The 19,752-nt window shown below is 40.0% G+C and overlaps 12 non-coding genes across 12 annotated transcripts; 3 read left to right on the forward strand and 9 right to left on the reverse strand.

Moving 5' to 3' along the window:
* The first annotated feature begins 2,590 nt into the window (after positions 1-2,590).
* LOC130658130 (5S ribosomal RNA) lies at positions 2,591-2,709 on the forward strand. Its single transcript, XR_008985348.1, has one exon. It is a non-coding gene; the product is annotated as a 5S ribosomal RNA (ribosomal RNA).
* Positions 2,710-3,037: 328 nt separating this feature from the next.
* LOC130660093 (U1 spliceosomal RNA) lies at positions 3,038-3,202 on the reverse strand. The gene has a single exon (XR_008987295.1). It is a non-coding gene; the product is annotated as a U1 spliceosomal RNA (small nuclear RNA).
* Positions 3,203-3,387: 185 nt separating this feature from the next.
* On the reverse strand, positions 3,388-3,579 carry LOC130661137 (U2 spliceosomal RNA). The gene has a single exon (XR_008988332.1). It is a non-coding gene; the product is annotated as a U2 spliceosomal RNA (small nuclear RNA).
* Positions 3,580-3,901: 322 nt separating this feature from the next.
* Positions 3,902-3,974, reverse strand: Trnar-acg (transfer RNA arginine (anticodon ACG)). The gene has a single exon. It is a non-coding gene; the product is annotated as a tRNA-Arg (tRNA).
* A 4,468-nt stretch (positions 3,975-8,442) lies between these two features.
* Positions 8,443-8,561, forward strand: LOC130658132 (5S ribosomal RNA). The gene has a single exon (XR_008985349.1). It is a non-coding gene; the product is annotated as a 5S ribosomal RNA (ribosomal RNA).
* A 328-nt stretch (positions 8,562-8,889) lies between these two features.
* LOC130660094 (U1 spliceosomal RNA) lies at positions 8,890-9,054 on the reverse strand. Its single transcript, XR_008987296.1, has one exon. It is a non-coding gene; the product is annotated as a U1 spliceosomal RNA (small nuclear RNA).
* A 185-nt stretch (positions 9,055-9,239) lies between these two features.
* LOC130661138 (U2 spliceosomal RNA) lies at positions 9,240-9,431 on the reverse strand. Its single transcript, XR_008988333.1, has one exon. It is a non-coding gene; the product is annotated as a U2 spliceosomal RNA (small nuclear RNA).
* Positions 9,432-9,753: 322 nt separating this feature from the next.
* Positions 9,754-9,826, reverse strand: Trnar-acg (transfer RNA arginine (anticodon ACG)). The gene has a single exon. It is a non-coding gene; the product is annotated as a tRNA-Arg (tRNA).
* A 4,468-nt stretch (positions 9,827-14,294) lies between these two features.
* Positions 14,295-14,413, forward strand: LOC130658133 (5S ribosomal RNA). Its single transcript, XR_008985350.1, has one exon. It is a non-coding gene; the product is annotated as a 5S ribosomal RNA (ribosomal RNA).
* Positions 14,414-14,741: 328 nt separating this feature from the next.
* LOC130660095 (U1 spliceosomal RNA) lies at positions 14,742-14,906 on the reverse strand. The gene has a single exon (XR_008987297.1). It is a non-coding gene; the product is annotated as a U1 spliceosomal RNA (small nuclear RNA).
* A 185-nt stretch (positions 14,907-15,091) lies between these two features.
* Positions 15,092-15,283, reverse strand: LOC130661139 (U2 spliceosomal RNA). The gene has a single exon (XR_008988334.1). It is a non-coding gene; the product is annotated as a U2 spliceosomal RNA (small nuclear RNA).
* Positions 15,284-15,605: 322 nt separating this feature from the next.
* Trnar-acg (transfer RNA arginine (anticodon ACG)) lies at positions 15,606-15,678 on the reverse strand. Its single transcript has one exon. It is a non-coding gene; the product is annotated as a tRNA-Arg (tRNA).
* Positions 15,679-19,752: the final 4,074 nt, after the last annotated feature.

The following is a 19,752-nucleotide window of genomic DNA, read 5'->3' on the forward strand; positions in this document are numbered from 1 at the left end:
GTGCAGTTTGCTTTGTACGAGCCATATTTTAAGAAGTCGATGTAGTACGGATACACAAGACGGTCTAAAATGCACTATCGCGCCAAAGTTTTATTTCTCATATTGATTGACAGCTAAGGTTCAAAACAAACCATTTGATTGGTGCTAAGAAAGTAATTTCTGATTGGCTGCATAATGACATTACGCTCATTACTTTAACATTTTTATAAAATCTGTGTTTTTTGGCTACGGGAAAACGGCTGTATCTTCTGATACACAAAAGCTTTTGACTTTTTTTTTTTTTAGTAAGTAGCAGAAGGTTTGGCGAATTCCAACGATGCCAAATTTATTGCCTTACTGAAACATTAAGACCACGAATTTTTAAAAAAACTACAGTTTTACTTAAAAAAATGTACAAAATGTTCGGAACATTTTGTAATGACGCAACTCTATTGGTTAATTAGGGTGTTTCCACGAGCAGTAGGTAATTTTATGGCCTCTTTTTAAAGCTGTCTGAATTCTGTTAACTCAAACGTTGTTTTTGTACTCGTTCTGTACGCAACTATATCAATATGTCTGGACGCGGAAAAGGAGGTAAAGGATTGGGAAAAGGAGGTGCTAAACGTCACCGAAAAATTCTTCGTGATAACATTCAGGGAATCACAAAACCTGCTATTCGGCGTCTTGCTCGACGAGGTGGTGTCAAACGTATCTCTGGCCTTATCTATGAGGAAACCAGAGGTGTACTGAAGGTTTTCTTAGAGAATGTTATTCGTGATGCTGTAACCTACACAGAGCACGCTAAACGCAAGACCGTTACCGCTATGGATGTTGTTTATGCCTTAAAACGTCAAGGAAGAACTCTTTACGGATTCGGAGGTTAAGCGTTGTCATTGCTCAACAAAAACGGCTATTTTTATAGCCACAAATCTTTTAAAACATTACTTTGTGCACGCTTCCAAATTACACAATGTGTAAAGTCTTGTCACAGTTACATTTATTGCTATACGATACTATGTCATATATGACACAAAAAAAATTTAGAAATACTTTGTAGGGTTAATTTGCCTGGGAGTGTTTCCGTGAAAAGCTGGGTTAAGTTAAATGTAAGCAATAACATGGATCAATGTACTTGTCTTTTCTGCAAGTACAGCTAATAATACGTATGAAAAGTGAAGCTAATCCACACACACATGGGGAAGTATTTTAAATGTAGGCTAGTGTTCTTAAGCACATTATTTAGAAGTTTTATTAACTTCGGTTAACTTGTAGTGACGCCAAGTAAATGTTTTTTTAAAGATGTGTGGTCTTAAAAAAGACCGTTTGTGTTTGGTAGACGTTGGTTTACTTGCTGCTTGTGTATTTTGTGACGGCTTTTGTTCCTTCACTGACTGCGTGTTTTGCAAGTTCTCCAGGCAAGAGAAGACGTACTGCGGTTTGAATTTCACGAGAAGAGATGGTCGACTTTTTGTTTTGAAGAGCCAAACGCGAAGCTTCGGAAGCAATGCGCTCAAAGATGTCGTTGACAAATGAGTTCATGATGCTCATAGCTTTGCTTGAAACTCCGACATCTGGGTGAACTTGTTTCAAAACATTGTAGATGTAAATAGCATAACTTTCCTTTCTCTTTCTCTTGCGTTTCTTTTCACCAGTTCCACCAATCTTTCCTCCTTTTTTGCCGGCTCTTTTTTCACCTTTCTTGGCTACTTTAGGTGCCTGTTTTCCTCCTTTAGCTGCTGCGTCAGACATGGTTAAAAATTTTTGCTACTTAACTTGTAAATAAGCATTAAACTGCAAGTCAAAACTTTTTGTTTATAAGTAAAAAAATCGGATCGAATTCGATCCGAAAACGCCGATACGCAATTTAATTGGTTAAAAAAAAAATCTTTTGTTTAATACTTAATTATGATTGGTTAAAAAAACATGATTTCGATCCTATTTTTATGATGAAAAAACGAGTAAAGTTTATTTCGTTAACACTTACGTTAAATATTCGTACGTTTTTGTATTAACTTACAAATCAAATCGCAGTTATGTCTGGACGTGGAAAAGGTGGAAAAGCTAAGGCTAAAGCCAAGACAAGATCCTCAAGAGCTGGACTTCAATTTCCAGTCGGTAGAGTGCATAGATTCCTTCGTAGAGGGCACTATGCTAACCGAATTGGATCTGGAGCACCAGTTTACTTAGCAGCCGTCTTGGAATATTTATCTGCTGAGATATTGGAGTTGGCTGGTAACGCAGCAAGAGACAACAAAAAAGCTAGGATTATTCCAAGACATTTACAATTGGCTGTTCGTAATGATGAAGAATTAAACAAACTTTTGAGCGGTGTAACCATTGCAGCTGGTGGTGTTTTGCCAAACATTCAAGCTGTCTTACTCCCAAAGAAGAACGACAAAGGACAGAAGAAGTAAACCGCTACACTCAGAAAACAACGGCTATTTTTATAGCCACACATCTTTAAAAAAACATTGTTTTTTTCACAAAACTATAACCTTAAAGTCTAATAGATAATCCATGCATACGCCTTGTCCTAAGTAACTCAAAGAAATTAAATAAAAAAATTTGATCACAACGTCAAAATAAATTGCACGTATTTGCACCTACTAATGTCTACGGCCATACCACGATGAACACACCCGTTCTCGTCTGATCACGGAAGTTAAGCATCGTCGGGCCGGGATAGTACTTGGATGGGGGACCGCCTGGGAACTCCCGGTGTCGTAGGCTTTTCATTTTCATTTGCTGTGATATATTTCTTGTTATAACAATTAAGGAACGTGGCGGTTGTTGAAAGTGTTTCCTATGACATTTTCCTACGACATTTTCAGGTGATAGTACGAGAAAAAAGAGCTTTCAAATGCATACAAACTCGATCTATTGCCGATCATCCAATAACCCTGACGGAATGGCAAATAAAATAAAATTCCGCCGCCTTCCGAGGACTTATATCGCAATCACGTTTCGTAACAGCCAAGCGAGGTTTTACCTTAGCGTTTAAGTCACCACCGACATTTGGCCGCGCAACTTTTCTAAGCTCATTCATTTTGACTTAAGGAGGGGGCGAGCGCGGACGCAGGCCCCCACTACCAGAAATTGTACGGTCGAGTTACTGACGTTTGCAGTAATCGCAGAGGTCAGCCCAAGCGTAGTGCAATGCAAGAGCCTCACTCTGGAAGAAAACCCTCATTGATCAGTCTTTACTTCCCCGTCAGGTAAGTATGAGTTGGAACTGCACCGTAGCATGAGGGTACCCTTCAAAGTTTGTTAATGCTTGTGGCTTGAGTGTGTTATAAACTGCCGTGTCGCGGGGCATAGGCTGTATTCTCCCCCAGTGTACGCGTTTTGTTCCCGCCGTAGACTATGCAGAGTGCCGTCGGAAAGAGGACTGCTATTATTCTTTTATTGCTTATGTGGGCCGCCATCGGTAATAGTGCAACACCAAGGCAACCCGTGGTCACGGCGTGAATGAATCCACCTCCATGACCCAAGGCCAAAAATCAGATTAATATACTGACCATTCAGAGAATGGCCTACCAGATATTAAACTGATAAGAACAGATACTACACTTGATCTTAGCCATTAGGCCGAGAAGCGATAAAGAACAAGCGTTGCCATGATAGGCATCGTCCACACACCGTAACTGCTTGTGGAGCATGTCACGTTACTGTAAAGCTTACAACTGTCACCGCGTACGGATGGACGGCGACATAGTAAAAATCACGGCTGTTGATTTAGCCGTAGGATGGAGAGCGACTGTAGCGAGTGGATGGTAACTTACATGAATGCTAACAAAGGCGACGATACTAAGTGCGTGATATTACTTTCCAATATGTCTGCGTACATTCCGTTTATCAACGCATTACGCCAGAACGTGCGCGCGCGTTACACAGTAGACCATGCAGCCGAAATGCGACAGTGCGACCCTGCCAGGAGTCGAACCTGGAATCCCCTGATTCGTAGTCAGATGCCTTATCCATTGGGCCACAGGGCCATGCTTATGACTTCGCCCCATCGTCATTTTGGCTTGCGCATTCGTTTTACTTACGACAGAATTCTTCGTGTTTGTAGCCATGAAAGAAAGGGACTTCTGTGAGTGAATTTTTTTACTGTGGTCTAATAAAAAAGTCGAAACGCAGTGCCCAATATATGAATTGCTCCTAATAGCCGGAAACAGGCCGTGTCGATGATGTAGGCCGACATACGCAACGCAAACCAAAGAACGCTTTATGAAAATCCTAACACGAGCGCGGAAGAAGCCCAAATTAACAGACTAGATGTAATGCTGAAGACCTCAAACTCCAGCAGCTTCTCTTGCAGACTATTGCGTCGTACTACAAATAAAAATTAACATGCTTTCGCATAGTCGCGGCACCCAAAACGGACATTATACGATGTACAGAAACACACATTTCTGTTTTCGCGCCAAATCAATTCCCGGGAGTGGTACTTTTACGTCCGCATACTTCGCACCGTCTTAAATTATATCTCATTTACACGGTAATGTTTAGTATACTTCTACTGTGATAACAAGCATCGTTTATCGTTGGATTGTTGTAAGAAAACATTAAAAATGAGTGAAGCAGCTTCTCCAAAGAAAATCGCACCCAAGAAGAAACCTGCTGCAAAGAAGACAGCTGATCACCCTAAATATGTGGACATGATCAAGGCTGCTATCGCTACCCTAAAGGAACGCGGTGGTTCATCTCGCCAAGCTATTACAAAATATATTCATGCAAATTACAAAGTTGCTGAAAACTCAGATCATCATCTGAAAATGGCTCTTAAACGAGGAGTAACATCAGGCGATTTGATTCAAACTAAAGGCACTGGTGCTTCTGGATCATTCAAGCTAGGTCAGGTAAAAAAAGAAAAACCTAAGAAAAAGGCCGCAGCAAAAAAGCCAACGGCAAAGAAGCCTACTGCAAAGAAAAGTACACCAAAAAAGAAGCCAGCAAAGAAGAGCACGCCAAAGAAAGCAGCAAAGAAGCCTGCCACAAAGAAAGCCTCGGCTAAGAAACCAGCAGCTAAGAAACCCACAAAGAAGCCTGTTGCTAAAAAACCTGCAGCAAAGAAGGTCAAAAAGACTCCCAAAAAGGCAGCAAAGAAGACCGCAAAAAAATAATTTGTGTGTATCTGGCTATTACATTAACAAACGGCTATTTTTATAGCCACACATTTACAAAAAAACATTATCTTGGTACAAAGTTAAACTTGTTTAAGTCACTTAAACAGTTAAAAAAGAGTAAATTTAAGATTAGATTCCCTAAGTTTAAGTATTTTCGTTTTTAAATTTCTTATTTTCTTGCTTTTACTTTTCTTGCCCTTCATATTTTTAACATTGTCAAACTTTATGTAGCATAAAATTTTTATGTAGCATAAAATTTAAACAGAAAGCAGGACAAAGTTTGATATAAAAAGCTAGCCGTAATATTTTTTATGGATGTGTGGCTATAAAAATAGCCGTTTTTTGTTTGGTAAGATGCTTAGGCACGTTCCCCACGAATTCTTCTTGCCAACTGGATGTCTTTAGGCATGATTGTAACTCGTTTTGCGTGAATGGCACACAAGTTAGTATCCTCGAACAAGCCAACAAGGTACGCTTCAGAAGCCTCTTGCAGAGCCATAACGGCTGTGCTCTGGAATCGCAGATCTGTTTTGAAGTCCTGAGCAATTTCTCGCACAAGACGCTGGAAAGGCAACTTGCGGATCAAGAGCTCGGTTGACTTCTGGTATCTTCTGATTTCTCTGAGAGCAACTGTACCAGGTCTGTAACGATGTGGTTTTTTCACTCCTCCAGTAGCTGGTGCGCTTTTCCTCGCAGCTTTAGTGGCGAGTTGTTTTCGTGGAGCCTTTCCTCCAGTAGATTTACGTGCAGTTTGCTTTGTACGAGCCATATTTTAAGAAGTCGATGTAGTACGGATACACAAGACGGTCTAAAATGCACTATCGCGCCAAAGTTTTATTTCTCATATTGATTGACAGCTAAGGTTCAAAACAAACCATTTGATTGGTGCTAAGAAAGTAATTTCTGATTGGCTGCATAATGACATTACGCTCATTACTTTAACATTTTTATAAAATCTGTGTTTTTTGGCTACGGGAAAACGGCTGTATCTTCTGATACACAAAAGCTTTTGACTTTTTTTTTTTTTAGTAAGTAGCAGAAGGTTTGGCGAATTCCAACGATGCCAAATTTATTGCCTTACTGAAACATTAAGACCACGAATTTTTAAAAAAACTACAGTTTTACTTAAAAAAATGTACAAAATGTTCGGAACATTTTGTAATGACGCAACTCTATTGGTTAATTAGGGTGTTTCCACGAGCAGTAGGTAATTTTATGGCCTCTTTTTAAAGCTGTCTGAATTCTGTTAACTCAAACGTTGTTTTTGTACTCGTTCTGTACGCAACTATATCAATATGTCTGGACGCGGAAAAGGAGGTAAAGGATTGGGAAAAGGAGGTGCTAAACGTCACCGAAAAATTCTTCGTGATAACATTCAGGGAATCACAAAACCTGCTATTCGGCGTCTTGCTCGACGAGGTGGTGTCAAACGTATCTCTGGCCTTATCTATGAGGAAACCAGAGGTGTACTGAAGGTTTTCTTAGAGAATGTTATTCGTGATGCTGTAACCTACACAGAGCACGCTAAACGCAAGACCGTTACCGCTATGGATGTTGTTTATGCCTTAAAACGTCAAGGAAGAACTCTTTACGGATTCGGAGGTTAAGCGTTGTCATTGCTCAACAAAAACGGCTATTTTTATAGCCACAAATCTTTTAAAACATTACTTTGTGCACGCTTCCAAATTACACAATGTGTAAAGTCTTGTCACAGTTACATTTATTGCTATACGATACTATGTCATATATGACACAAAAAAAATTTAGAAATACTTTGTAGGGTTAATTTGCCTGGGAGTGTTTCCGTGAAAAGCTGGGTTAAGTTAAATGTAAGCAATAACATGGATCAATGTACTTGTCTTTTCTGCAAGTACAGCTAATAATACGTATGAAAAGTGAAGCTAATCCACACACACATGGGGAAGTATTTTAAATGTAGGCTAGTGTTCTTAAGCACATTATTTAGAAGTTTTATTAACTTCGGTTAACTTGTAGTGACGCCAAGTAAATGTTTTTTTAAAGATGTGTGGTCTTAAAAAAGACCGTTTGTGTTTGGTAGACGTTGGTTTACTTGCTGCTTGTGTATTTTGTGACGGCTTTTGTTCCTTCACTGACTGCGTGTTTTGCAAGTTCTCCAGGCAAGAGAAGACGTACTGCGGTTTGAATTTCACGAGAAGAGATGGTCGACTTTTTGTTTTGAAGAGCCAAACGCGAAGCTTCGGAAGCAATGCGCTCAAAGATGTCGTTGACAAATGAGTTCATGATGCTCATAGCTTTGCTTGAAACTCCGACATCTGGGTGAACTTGTTTCAAAACATTGTAGATGTAAATAGCATAACTTTCCTTTCTCTTTCTCTTGCGTTTCTTTTCACCAGTTCCACCAATCTTTCCTCCTTTTTTGCCGGCTCTTTTTTCACCTTTCTTGGCTACTTTAGGTGCCTGTTTTCCTCCTTTAGCTGCTGCGTCAGACATGGTTAAAAATTTTTGCTACTTAACTTGTAAATAAGCATTAAACTGCAAGTCAAAACTTTTTGTTTATAAGTAAAAAAATCGGATCGAATTCGATCCGAAAACGCCGATACGCAATTTAATTGGTTAAAAAAAAAATCTTTTGTTTAATACTTAATTATGATTGGTTAAAAAAACATGATTTCGATCCTATTTTTATGATGAAAAAACGAGTAAAGTTTATTTCGTTAACACTTACGTTAAATATTCGTACGTTTTTGTATTAACTTACAAATCAAATCGCAGTTATGTCTGGACGTGGAAAAGGTGGAAAAGCTAAGGCTAAAGCCAAGACAAGATCCTCAAGAGCTGGACTTCAATTTCCAGTCGGTAGAGTGCATAGATTCCTTCGTAGAGGGCACTATGCTAACCGAATTGGATCTGGAGCACCAGTTTACTTAGCAGCCGTCTTGGAATATTTATCTGCTGAGATATTGGAGTTGGCTGGTAACGCAGCAAGAGACAACAAAAAAGCTAGGATTATTCCAAGACATTTACAATTGGCTGTTCGTAATGATGAAGAATTAAACAAACTTTTGAGCGGTATAACCATTGCAGCTGGTGGTGTTTTGCCAAACATTCAAGCTGTCTTACTCCCAAAGAAGAACGACAAAGGACAGAAGAAGTAAACCGCTACACTCAGAAAACAACGGCTATTTTTATAGCCACACATCTTTAAAAAAACATTGTTTTTTTCACAAAACTATAACCTTAAAGTCTAATAGATAATCCATGCATACGCCTTGTCCTAAGTAACTCAAAGAAATTAAATAAAAAAATTTGATCACAACGTCAAAATAAATTGCACGTATTTGCACCTACTAATGTCTACGGCCATACCACGATGAACACACCCGTTCTCGTCTGATCACGGAAGTTAAGCATCGTCGGGCCGGGATAGTACTTGGATGGGGGACCGCCTGGGAACTCCCGGTGTCGTAGGCTTTTCATTTTCATTTGCTGTGATATATTTCTTGTTATAACAATTAAGGAACGTGGCGGTTGTTGAAAGTGTTTCCTATGACATTTTCCTACGACATTTTCAGGTGATAGTACGAGAAAAAAGAGCTTTCAAATGCATACAAACTCGATCTATTGCCGATCATCCAATAACCCTGACGGAATGGCAAATAAAATAAAATTCCGCCGCCTTCCGAGGACTTATATCGCAATCACGTTTCGTAACAGCCAAGCGAGGTTTTACCTTAGCGTTTAAGTCACCACCGACATTTGGCCGCGCAACTTTTCTAAGCTCATTCATTTTGACTTAAGGAGGGGGCGAGCGCGGACGCAGGCCCCCACTACCAGAAATTGTACGGTCGAGTTACTGACGTTTGCAGTAATCGCAGAGGTCAGCCCAAGCGTAGTGCAATGCAAGAGCCTCACTCTGGAAGAAAACCCTCATTGATCAGTCTTTACTTCCCCGTCAGGTAAGTATGAGTTGGAACTGCACCGTAGCATGAGGGTACCCTTCAAAGTTTGTTAATGCTTGTGGCTTGAGTGTGTTATAAACTGCCGTGTCGCGGGGCATAGGCTGTATTCTCCCCCAGTGTACGCGTTTTGTTCCCGCCGTAGACTATGCAGAGTGCCGTCGGAAAGAGGACTGCTATTATTCTTTTATTGCTTATGTGGGCCGCCATCGGTAATAGTGCAACACCAAGGCAACCCGTGGTCACGGCGTGAATGAATCCACCTCCATGACCCAAGGCCAAAAATCAGATTAATATACTGACCATTCAGAGAATGGCCTACCAGATATTAAACTGATAAGAACAGATACTACACTTGATCTTAGCCATTAGGCCGAGAAGCGATAAAGAACAAGCGTTGCCATGATAGGCATCGTCCACACACCGTAACTGCTTGTGGAGCATGTCACGTTACTGTAAAGCTTACAACTGTCACCGCGTACGGATGGACGGCGACATAGTAAAAATCACGGCTGTTGATTTAGCCGTAGGATGGAGAGCGACTGTAGCGAGTGGATGGTAACTTACATGAATGCTAACAAAGGCGACGATACTAAGTGCGTGATATTACTTTCCAATATGTCTGCGTACATTCCGTTTATCAACGCATTACGCCAGAACGTGCGCGCGCGTTACACAGTAGACCATGCAGCCGAAATGCGACAGTGCGACCCTGCCAGGAGTCGAACCTGGAATCCCCTGATTCGTAGTCAGATGCCTTATCCATTGGGCCACAGGGCCATGCTTATGACTTCGCCCCATCGTCATTTTGGCTTGCGCATTCGTTTTACTTACGACAGAATTCTTCGTGTTTGTAGCCATGAAAGAAAGGGACTTCTGTGAGTGAATTTTTTTACTGTGGTCTAATAAAAAAGTCGAAACGCAGTGCCCAATATATGAATTGCTCCTAATAGCCGGAAACAGGCCGTGTCGATGATGTAGGCCGACATACGCAACGCAAACCAAAGAACGCTTTATGAAAATCCTAACACGAGCGCGGAAGAAGCCCAAATTAACAGACTAGATGTAATGCTGAAGACCTCAAACTCCAGCAGCTTCTCTTGCAGACTATTGCGTCGTACTACAAATAAAAATTAACATGCTTTCGCATAGTCGCGGCACCCAAAACGGACATTATACGATGTACAGAAACACACATTTCTGTTTTCGCGCCAAATCAATTCCCGGGAGTGGTACTTTTACGTCCGCATACTTCGCACCGTCTTAAATTATATCTCATTTACACGGTAATGTTTAGTATACTTCTACTGTGATAACAAGCATCGTTTATCGTTGGATTGTTGTAAGAAAACATTAAAAATGAGTGAAGCAGCTTCTCCAAAGAAAATCGCACCCAAGAAGAAACCTGCTGCAAAGAAGACAGCTGATCACCCTAAATATGTGGACATGATCAAGGCTGCTATCGCTACCCTAAAGGAACGCGGTGGTTCATCTCGCCAAGCTATTACAAAATATATTCATGCAAATTACAAAGTTGCTGAAAACTCAGATCATCATCTGAAAATGGCTCTTAAACGAGGAGTAACATCAGGCGATTTGATTCAAACTAAAGGCACTGGTGCTTCTGGATCATTCAAGCTAGGTCAGGTAAAAAAAGAAAAACCTAAGAAAAAGGCCGCAGCAAAAAAGCCAACGGCAAAGAAGCCTACTGCAAAGAAAAGTACACCAAAAAAGAAGCCAGCAAAGAAGAGCACGCCAAAGAAAGCAGCAAAGAAGCCTGCCACAAAGAAAGCCTCGGCTAAGAAACCAGCAGCTAAGAAACCCACAAAGAAGCCTGTTGCTAAAAAACCTGCAGCAAAGAAGGTCAAAAAGACTCCCAAAAAGGCAGCAAAGAAGACCGCAAAAAAATAATTTGTGTGTATCTGGCTATTACATTAACAAACGGCTATTTTTATAGCCACACATTTACAAAAAAACATTATCTTGGTACAAAGTTAAACTTGTTTAAGTCACTTAAACAGTTAAAAAAGAGTAAATTTAAGATTAGATTCCCTAAGTTTAAGTATTTTCGTTTTTAAATTTCTTATTTTCTTGCTTTTACTTTTCTTGCCCTGCATATTTTTAACATTGTCAAACTTTATGTAGCATAAAATTTTTATGTAGCATAAAATTTAAACAGAAAGCAGGACAAAGTTTGATATAAAAAGCTAGCCGTAATATTTTTTATGGATGTGTGGCTATAAAAATAGCCGTTTTTTGTTTGGTAAGATGCTTAGGCACGTTCCCCACGAATTCTTCTTGCCAACTGGATGTCTTTAGGCATGATTGTAACTCGTTTTGCGTGAATGGCACACAAGTTAGTATCCTCGAACAAGCCAACAAGGTACGCTTCAGAAGCCTCTTGCAGAGCCATAACGGCTGTGCTCTGGAATCGCAGATCTGTTTTGAAGTCCTGAGCAATTTCTCGCACAAGACGCTGGAAAGGCAACTTGCGGATCAAGAGCTCGGTTGACTTCTGGTATCTTCTCATTTCTCTGAGAGCAACTGTACCAGGTCTGTAACGATGTGGTTTTTTCACTCCTCCAGTAGCTGGTGCGCTTTTCCTCGCAGCTTTAGTGGCGAGTTGTTTTCGTGGAGCCTTTCCTCCAGTAGATTTACGTGCAGTTTGCTTTGTACGAGCCATATTTTAAGAAGTCGATGTAGTACGGATACACAAGACGGTCTAAAATGCACTATCGCGCCAAAGTTTTATTTCTCATATTGATTGACAGCTAAGGTTCAAAACAAACCATTTGATTGGTGCTAAGAAAGTAATTTCTGATTGGCTGCATAATGACATTACGCTCATTACTTTAACATTTTTATAAAATCTGTGTTTTTTGGCTACGGGAAAACGGCTGTATCTTCTGATACACAAAAGCTTTTGACTTTTTTTTTTTTTAGTAAGTAGCAGAAGGTTTGGCGAATTCCAACGATGCCAAATTTATTGCCTTACTGAAACATTAAGACCACGAATTTTTAAAAAAACTACAGTTTTACTTAAAAAAATGTACAAAATGTTCGGAACATTTTGTAATGACGCAACTCTATTGGTTAATTAGGGTGTTTCCACGAGCAGTAGGTAATTTTATGGCCTCTTTTTAAAGCTGTCTGAATTCTGTTAACTCAAACGTTGTTTTTGTACTCGTTCTGTACGCAACTATATCAATATGTCTGGACGCGGAAAAGGAGGTAAAGGATTGGGAAAAGGAGGTGCTAAACGTCACCGAAAAATTCTTCGTGATAACATTCAGGGAATCACAAAACCTGCTATTCGGCGTCTTGCTCGACGAGGTGGTGTCAAACGTATCTCTGGCCTTATCTATGAGGAAACCAGAGGTGTACTGAAGGTTTTCTTAGAGAATGTTATTCGTGATGCTGTAACCTACACAGAGCACGCTAAACGCAAGACCGTTACCGCTATGGATGTTGTTTATGCCTTAAAACGTCAAGGAAGAACTCTTTACGGATTCGGAGGTTAAGCGTTGTCATTGCTCAACAAAAACGGCTATTTTTATAGCCACAAATCTTTTAAAACATTACTTTGTGCACGCTTCCAAATTACACAATGTGTAAAGTCTTGTCACAGTTACATTTATTGCTATACGATACTATGTCATATATGACACAAAAAAAATTTAGAAATACTTTGTAGGGTTAATTTGCCTGGGAGTGTTTCCGTGAAAAGCTGGGTTAAGTTAAATGTAAGCAATAACATGGATCAATGTACTTGTCTTTTCTGCAAGTACAGCTAATAATACGTATGAAAAGTGAAGCTAATCCACACACACATGGGGAAGTATTTTAAATGTAGGCTAGTGTTCTTAAGCACATTATTTAGAAGTTTTATTAACTTCGGTTAACTTGTAGTGACGCCAAGTAAATGTTTTTTTAAAGATGTGTGGTCTTAAAAAAGACCGTTTGTGTTTGGTAGACGTTGGTTTACTTGCTGCTTGTGTATTTTGTGACGGCTTTTGTTCCTTCACTGACTGCGTGTTTTGCAAGTTCTCCAGGCAAGAGAAGACGTACTGCGGTTTGAATTTCACGAGAAGAGATGGTCGACTTTTTGTTTTGAAGAGCCAAACGCGAAGCTTCGGAAGCAATGCGCTCAAAGATGTCGTTGACAAATGAGTTCATGATGCTCATAGCTTTGCTTGAAACTGCGACATCTGGGTGAACTTGTTTCAAAACATTGTAGATGTAATTAGCATAACTTTCCTTTCTCTTTCTCTTGCGTTTCTTTTCACCAGTTCCACCAATCTTTCCTCCTTTTTTGCCGGCTCTTTTTTCACCTTTCTTGGCTACTTTAGGTGCCTGTTTTCCTCCTTTAGCTGCTGCGTCAGACATGGTTAAAAATTTTTGCTACTTAACTTGTAAATAAGCATTAAACTGCAAGTCAAAACTTTTTGTTTATAAGTAAAAAAATCGGATCGAATTCGATCCGAAAACGCCGATACGCAATTTAATTGGTTAAAAAAAAAATCTTTTGTTTAATACTTAATTATGATTGGTTAAAAAAACATGATTTCGATCCTATTTTTATGATGAAAAAACGAGTAAAGTTTATTTCGTTAACACTTACGTTAAATATTCGTACGTTTTTGTATTAACTTACAAATCAAATCGCAGTTATGTCTGGACGTGGAAAAGGTGGAAAAGCTAAGGCTAAAGCCAAGACAAGATCCTCAAGAGCTGGACTTCAATTTCCAGTCGGTAGAGTGCATAGATTCCTTCGTAGAGGGCACTATGCTAACCGAATTGGATCTGGAGCACCAGTTTACTTAGCAGCCGTCTTGGAATATTTATCTGCTGAGATATTGGAGTTGGCTGGTAACGCAGCAAGAGACAACAAAAAAGCTAGGATTATTCCAAGACATTTACAATTGGCTGTTCGTAATGATGAAGAATTAAACAAACTTTTGAGCGGTGTAACCATTGCAGCTGGTGGTGTTTTGCCAAACATTCAAGCTGTCTTACTCCCAAAGAAGAACGACAAAGGACAGAAGAAGTAAACCGCTACACTCAGAAAACAACGGCTATTTTTATAGCCACACATCTTTAAAAAAACATTGTTTTTTTCACAAAACTATAACCTTAAAGTCTAATAGATAATCCATGCATACGCCTTGTCCTAAGTAACTCAAAGAAATTAAATAAAAAAATTTGATCACAACGTCAAAATAAATTGCACGTATTTGCACCTACTAATGTCTACGGCCATACCACGATGAACACACCCGTTCTCGTCTGATCACGGAAGTTAAGCATCGTCGGGCCGGGATAGTACTTGGATGGGGGACCGCCTGGGAACTCCCGGTGTCGTAGGCTTTTCATTTTCATTTGCTGTGATATATTTCTTGTTATAACAATTAAGGAACGTGGCGGTTGTTGAAAGTGTTTCCTATGACATTTTCCTACGACATTTTCAGGTGATAGTACGAGAAAAAAGAGCTTTCAAATGCATACAAACTCGATCTATTGCCGATCATCCAATAACCCTGACGGAATGGCAAATAAAATAAAATTCCGCCGCCTTCCGAGGACTTATATCGCAATCACGTTTCGTAACAGTCAAGCGAGGTTTTACCTTAGCGTTTAAGTCACCACCGACATTTGGCCGCGCAACTTTTCTAAGCTCATTCATTTTGACTTAAGGAGGGGGCGAGCGCGGACGCAGGCCCCCACTACCAGAAATTGTACGGTCGAGTTACTGACGTTTGCAGTAATCGCAGAGGTCAGCCCAAGCGTAGTGCAATGCAAGAGCCTCACTCTGGAAGAAAACCCTCATTGATCAGTCTTTACTTCCCCGTCAGGTAAGTATGAGTTGGAACTGCACCGTAGCATGAGGGTACCCTTCAAAGTTTGTTAATGCTTGTGGCTTGAGTGTGTTATAAACTGCCGTGTCGCGGGGCATAGGCTGTATTCTCCCCCAGTGTACGCGTTTTGTTCCCGCCGTAGACTATGCAGAGTGCCGTCGGAAAGAGGACTGCTATTATTCTTTTATTGCTTATGTGGGCCGCCATCGGTAATAGTGCAACACCAAGGCAACCCGTGGTCACGGCGTGAATGAATCCACCTCCATGACCCAAGGCCAAAAATCAGATTAATATACTGACCATTCAGAGAATGGCCTACCAGATATTAAACTGATAAGAACAGATACTACACTTGATCTTAGCCATTAGGCCGAGAAGCGATAAAGAACAAGCGTTGCCATGATAGGCATCGTCCACACACCGTAACTGCTTGTGGAGCATGTCACGTTACTGTAAAGCTTACAACTGTCACCGCGTACGGATGGACGGCGACATAGTAAAAATCACGGCTGTTGATTTAGCCGTAGGATGGAGAGCGACTGTAGCGAGTGGATGGTAACTTACATGAATGCTAACAAAGGCGACGATACTAAGTGCGTGATATTACTTTCCAATATGTCTGCGTACATTCCGTTTATCAACGCATTACGCCAGAACGTGCGCGCGCGTTACACAGTAGACCATGCAGCCGAAATGCGACAGTGCGACCCTGCCAGGAGTCGAACCTGGAATCCCCTGATTCGTAGTCAGATGCCTTATCCATTGGGCCACAGGGCCATGCTTATGACTTCGCCCCATCGTCATTTTGGCTTGCGCATTCGTTTTACTTACGACAGAATTCTTCGTGTTTGTAGCCATGAAAGAAAGGGACTTCTGTGAGTGAATTTTTTTACTGTGGTCTAATAAAAAAGTCGAAACGCAGTGCCCAATATATGAATTGCTCCTAATAGCCGGAAACAGGCCGTGTCGATGATGTAGGCCGACATACGCAACGCAAACCAAAGAACGCTTTATGAAAATCCTAACACGAGCGCGGAAGAAGCCCAAATTAACAGACTAGATGTAATGCTGAAGACCTCAAACTCCAGCAGCTTCTCTTGCAGACTATTGCGTCGTACTACAAATAAAAATTAACATGCTTTCGCATAGTCGCGGCACCCAAAACGGACATTATACGATGTACAGAAACACACATTTCTGTTTTCGCGCCAAATCAATTCCCGGGAGTGGTACTTTTACGTCCGCATACTTCGCACCGTCTTAAATTATATCTCATTTACACGGTAATGTTTAGTATACTTCTACTGTGATAACAAGCATCGTTTATCGTTGGATTGTTGTAAGAAAACATTAAAAATGAGTGAAGCAGCTTCTCCAAAGAAAATCGCACCCAAGAAGAAACCTGCTGCAAAGAAGACAGCTGATCACCCTAAATATGTGGACATGATCAAGGCTGCTATCGCTACCCTAAAGGAACGCGGTGGTTCATCTCGCCAAGCTATTACAAAATATATTCATGCAAATTACAAAGTTGCTGAAAACTCAGATCATCATCTGAAAATGGCTCTTAAACGAGGAGTAACATCAGGCGATTTGATTCAAACTAAAGGCACTGGTGCTTCTGGATCATTCAAGCTAGGTCAGGTAAAAAAAGAAAAACCTAAGAAAAAGGCCGCAGCAAAAAAGCCAACGGCAAAGAAGCCTACTGCAAAGAAAATTACACCAAAAAAGAAGCCAGCAAAGAAGAGCACGCCAAAGAAAGCAGCAAAGAAGCCTGCCACAAAGAAAGCCTCGGCTAAGAAACCAGCAGCTAAGAAACCCACAAAGAAGCCTGTTGCTAAAAAACCTGCAGCAAAGAAGGTCAAAAAGACTCCCAAAAAGGCAGCAAAGAAGACCGCAAAAAAATAATTTGTGTGTATCTGGCTATTACATTAACAAACGGCTATTTTTATAGCCACACATTTACAAAAAAACATTATCTTGGTACAAAGTTAAACTTGTTTAAGTCACTTAAACAGTTAAAAAAGAGTAAATTTAAGATTAGATTCCCTAAGTTTAAGTATTTTCGTTTTTAAATTTCTTATTTTCTTGCTTTTACTTTTCTTGCCCTTCATATTTTTAACATTGTCAAACTTTATGTAGCATAAAATTTTTATGTAGCATAAAATTTAAACAGAAAGCAGGACAAAGTTTGATATAAAAAGCTAGCCGTAATATTTTTTATGGATGTGTGGCTATAAAAATAGCCGTTTTTTGTTTGGTAAGATGCTTAGGCACGTTCCCCACGAATTCTTCTTGCCAACTGGATGTCTTTAGGCATGATTGTAACTCGTTTTGCGTGAATGGCACACAAGTTAGTATCCTCGAACAAGCCAACAAGGTACGCTTCAGAAGCCTCTTGCAGAGCCATAACGGCTGTGCTCTGGAATCGCAGATCTGTTTTGAAGTCCTGAGCAATTTCTCGCACAAGACGCTGGAAAGGCAACTTGCGGATCAAGAGCTCGGTTGACTTCTGGTATCTTCTGATTTCTCTGAGAGCAACTGTACCAGGTCTGTAACGATGTGGTTTTTTCACTCCTCCAGTAGCTGGTGCGCTTTTCCTCGCAGCTTTAGTGGCGAGTTGTTTTCGTGGAGCCTTTCCTCCAGTAGATTTACGTGCAGTTTGCTTTGTACGAGCCATATTTTAAGAAGTCGATGTAGTACGGATACACAAGACGGTCTAAAATGCACTATCGCGCCAAAGTTTTATTTCTCATATTGATTGACAGCTAAGGTTCAAAACAAACCATTTGATTGGTGCTAAGAAAGTAATTTCTGATTGGCTGCATAATGACATTACGCTCATTACTTTAACATTTTTATAAAATCTGTGTTTTTTGGCTACGGGAAAACGGCTGTATCTTCTGATACACAAAAGCTTTTGACTTTTTTTTTTTTTAGTAAGTAGCAGAAGGTTTGGCGAATTCCAACGATGCCAAATTTATTGCCTTACTGAAACATTAAGACCACGAATTTTTAAAAAAACTACAGTTTTACTTAAAAAAATGTACAAAATGTTCGGAACATTTTGTAATGACGCAACTCTATTGGTTAATTAGGGTGTTTCCACGAGCAGTAGGTAATTTTATGGCCTCTTTTTAAAGCTGTCTGAATTCTGTTAACTCAAACGTTGTTTTTGTACTCGTTCTGTACGCAACTATATCAATATGTCTGGACGCGGAAAAGGAGGTAAAGGATTGGGAAAAGGAGGTGCTAAACGTCACCGAAAAATTCTTCGTGATAACATTCAGGGAATCACAAAACCTGCTATTCGGCGTCTTGCTCGACGAGGTGGTGTCAAACGTATCTCTGGCCTTATCTATGAGGAAACCAGAGGTGTACTGAAGGTTTTCTTAGAGAATGTTATTCGTGATGCTGTAACCTACACAGAGCACGCTAAACGCAAGACCGTTACCGCTATGGATGTTGTTTATGCCTTAAAACGTCAAGGAAGAACTCTTTACGGATTCGGAGGTTAAGCGTTGTCATTGCTCAACAAAAACGGCTATTTTTATAGCCACAAATCTTTTAAAACATTACTTTGTGCACGCTTCCAAATTACACAATGTGTAAAGTCTTGTCACAGTTACATTTATTGCTATACGATACTATGTCATATATGACACAAAAAAAATTTAGAAATACTTTGTAGGGTTAATTTGCCTGGGAGTGTTTCCGTGAAAAGCTGGGTTAAGTTAAATGTAAGCAATAACATGGATCAATGTACTTGTCTTTTCTGCAAGTACAGCTAATAATACGTATGAAAAGTGAAGCTAATCCACACACACATGGGGAAGTATTTTAAATGTAGGCTAGTGTTCTTAAGCACATTATTTAGAAGTTTTATTAACTTCGGTTAACTTGTAGTGACGCCAAGTAAATGTTTTTTTAAAGATGTGTGGTCTTAAAAAAGACCGTTTGTGTTTGGTAGACGTTGGTTTACTTGCTGCTTGTGTATTTTGTGACGGCTTTTGTTCCTTCACTGACTGCGTGTTTTGCAAGTTCTCCAGGCAAGAGAAGACGTACTGCGGTTTGAATTTCACGAGAAGAGATGGTCGACTTTTTGTTTTGAAGAGCCAAACGCGAAGCTTCGGAAGCAATGCGCTCAAAGATGTCGTTGACAAATGAGTTCATGATGCTCATAGCTTTGCTTGAAACTCCGACATCTGGGTGAACTTGTTTCAAAACATTGTAGATGTAAATAGCATAACTTTCCTTTCTCTTTCTCTTGCGTTTCTTTTCACCAGTTCCACCAATCTTTCCTCCTTTTTTGCCGGCTCTTTTTTCACCTTTCTTGGCTACTTTAGGTGCCTGTTTTCCTCCTTTAGCTGCTGCGTCAGACATGGTTAAAAATTTTTGCTACTTAACTTGTAAATAAGCATTAAACTGCAAGTCAAAACTTTTTGTTTATAAGTAAAAAAATCGGATCGAATTCGATCCGAAAACGCCGATACGCAATTTAATTGGTTAAAAAAAAAATCTTTTGTTTAATACTTAATTATGATTGGTTAAAAAAACATGATTTCGATCCTATTTTTATGATGAAAAAACGAGTAAAGTTTATTTCGTTAACACTTACGTTAAATATTCGTACGTTTTTGTATTAACTTACAAATCAAATCGCAGTTATGTCTGGACGTGGAAAAGGTGGAAAAGCTAAGGCTAAAGCCAAGACAAGATCCTCAAGAGCTGGACTTCAATTTCCAGTCGGTAGAGTGCATAGATTCCTTCGTAGAGGGCACTATGCTAACCGAATTGGATCTGGAGCACCAGTTTACTTAGCAGCCGTCTTGGAATATTTATCTGCTGAGA

Source organism: Hydractinia symbiolongicarpus, chromosome 9 (genome assembly GCF_029227915.1).
Source record: "Hydractinia symbiolongicarpus strain clone_291-10 chromosome 9, HSymV2.1, whole genome shotgun sequence".
In the NCBI taxonomy this organism is placed as follows: domain Eukaryota; kingdom Metazoa; phylum Cnidaria; class Hydrozoa; order Anthoathecata; family Hydractiniidae; genus Hydractinia; species Hydractinia symbiolongicarpus.